Here is a 2,826-nt window from a genome sequence, read left to right as displayed (position 1 = left end):
TAAGAATGGAGCTTTGCCTTTGGCAAGCACCATTAATAAGTATGCAGAAGATTAAGAATGGAGCTTTGCCTTTGGCAAGCACCATTAATAATAAGTATGCAGGAGAATAAGAATGGAGCTTTGCCTTTGGCAAGCACCATTAATAATAATAATAAGTATGCAGGAGAATAAGAATGGAGTTTTGCCTTTGGCAAGCACCATTAATAATAATAATAATAAGCTTAAGACGTAGATCAGTAAGTTGGCTTTTTCAAAGCCAACTTAATAATAATAATAAGCTTAAGACGTAGATCAATAAGTTGGCTTTTTCAAGCCAACTTAATAAGTTTAAATAGGATTACAGTAAGTTGGCTTTTTCAAGCCAACTTAATAAGTTTATATAGCAGATCAGTAAGTTGGCTTTTTCAAGCCAACTTAATAATGTCACTGATTTAACCCACTCCCTATCACTCAATAAAATAATCACATATAGCTGAGTGTTTTTGAAAGTGTTGTCTTTGTTGTTGAATCGACGTCTGTCAGCTTTTTAAACATTTATTTATTTGGACATTTTCTGATGGATGAAGCAGCAGCGCGTGACACTGTTCTCATGGTAACCAGATCAACATTGTGAACGGTAAACCACAAAACTGAAGTGAAAACATCAGATTATCATTCAGTGGGATAAAATAGCTTATCTTCCCTGCAAACTATACCATGAAGAATGTGGATATTGAACCAAGTCAAAAACAAATGAGGTAAGCAGGTATCCATAATCATTTCAGTATCAGCAGACGCAAAACGCTATTAAAGGCGACAACTTTTAAAGTTAAAAACGGTATAAGTTATGTAAACGATATAAATACCTTCTGGGTTCCCGATTTTATTGATTTGAGCAACCATAAACGACGCAAAACATACGAATCTTGAGTTTTTGATAGGATTCCTATATAGAAAAATCAGTCCCTGCCCTCCAGACTCATTCGCGCTGCTGCTGTGATGTCATGTGCAAACAACCTATTAAAGAATGCAATAATAGTTATGTTGACCTACTGTTACAATTTAGTGCTCCAAAATCCCAGAGGTTTATCATGGGAATTTGCGTTCATCCCAGGCTAACCTTTATTGAGGTTAAATGTATTAGACCATAGTAAATAAAACAATTTACAGTGCAAATAGCTGTATATCAGGGGTGTCAAACTTACAGCCCGGTGTCCAATCTGATTTGAACTATAATAAAACATAGAGATGCACTAGTCCAGGGGCCAAAAACGTTTTTAAGCAGTTTTTTTTTTATTATTATTATGGGCTTGCAAACAAACTGCTTTGTAATAATTTCCCAAAATTTAATTTACGAAGTATGTAAACAGGACTTTAACACGCTGAATACGGACACAAAGAGAACAGACCCGCCAGCAGAGGAAATACTGCTACCATGCACAAACTCACTGTTCGCGAAAAATTGGGAGAATAATATAAATATTACAGTGGGATTGATATGAATATATCTCCGAAGGCAACTGTTTTAAAAAAGGTTTTGAAGGCTTTTCCTCTTATCTCCATATAAAGTAGTAGTATTGGCCTATATTTATCGAAAAGCGCTGCTTTGTGTATAGCGGTAAACATGGAAACACTATATCACTGCTGTTCCATTTTCATTCAGTCCGTCTGCTGATTTTGTTTTGTTAAGTAGCATAATTTCACAAAGCTAAAGTCAGACCAGACCTAGATTTTGCTGTTAATCTTGAAATTATTCAGTAATTTTTAATTAAAAACAACTGCTCATGCTCATGTGCATAACATCTTTGACTATGATAAAAATGCCTCTATTATCCAAATGCCAGTGTTTGCCTCTAATATCAAAGAGATATTTGTTTAAGGCCAGTTTGGCCTGTGAAAAAATAAACAACAAATAAATAATGCAACCAGTATCAGAATCAGACGTTTTGCTTCTTATAAAAATTGAAATTGGCCATGAAAAATCATAATAGGTGCTAATAAAAAATATTAAATAAAAAATAATTTTAAAAATCGAATAGTCTTTTTACTGTAAAAAAAAAAAAAAAAAATACAGTTTTCTTGCAAATTAATTTGTTGTTCATATGTTTAATATTAATGCAACTATCAGCGCACTAAGGTTATTATAAGAAGAAGGTAATTCGGCCCGCATATGGTTCATTTCTTTCCAGTCTGGCCCTCAAACTAAAACGAGTTTGACACCCCTACTGTAGATGCTACCGATAAATAATAAATAAATAAATAAATAAATAAAAATACCGATACATCCTATTTATACTAAATGACAATAGCAGCATTTTCACGATATGCTATTTATACTAGGTGAAAATAGTGATATATTCTATTGACACCATGTAAAAGTAGCCTATCAGTTCTTTGCAAGAAGTGTAAATAGTATTTAGAATGCTGTAGGCTAGTATTGGCAGATAGACCATTGAGAGTGATTATATTTATTAAAATTATTAAATGGATGCTGCAATATTGGGAGAATAAAACCCCTCCACTTTCCACCAACCCTACTCAATGAACACTTTTAATATTATTAAACACTTGTTCACATTTTATTTCCACTTTTTTAACATTATTTTCATTTTTTTGAAAATGTATGTGATGAGAAAATAGGAGTGAGCTCTATTATTGGGTGAGCTCGGCAAAATGCTGATTCGACCCCGCAGCGATCGCTGTAAAAGCCAAAATCTGAAACCCTACATGCTATTGTTGCGCCACTGAATACATCGAATTACAACTGTCCCTTTTTAAACTTGAGTGGCCCAACCAGACATTGGAGCTATACTGTAAAGAGTGTTTGTCAACAAGGGATGCTATTTG

Source organism: Megalobrama amblycephala, linkage group LG7, assembly GCF_018812025.1.
Source record: "Megalobrama amblycephala isolate DHTTF-2021 linkage group LG7, ASM1881202v1, whole genome shotgun sequence".
NCBI classification, from domain to species: domain Eukaryota; kingdom Metazoa; phylum Chordata; class Actinopteri; order Cypriniformes; family Xenocyprididae; genus Megalobrama; species Megalobrama amblycephala.
Note: the sequence above shows the minus strand (reverse complement) of the source record.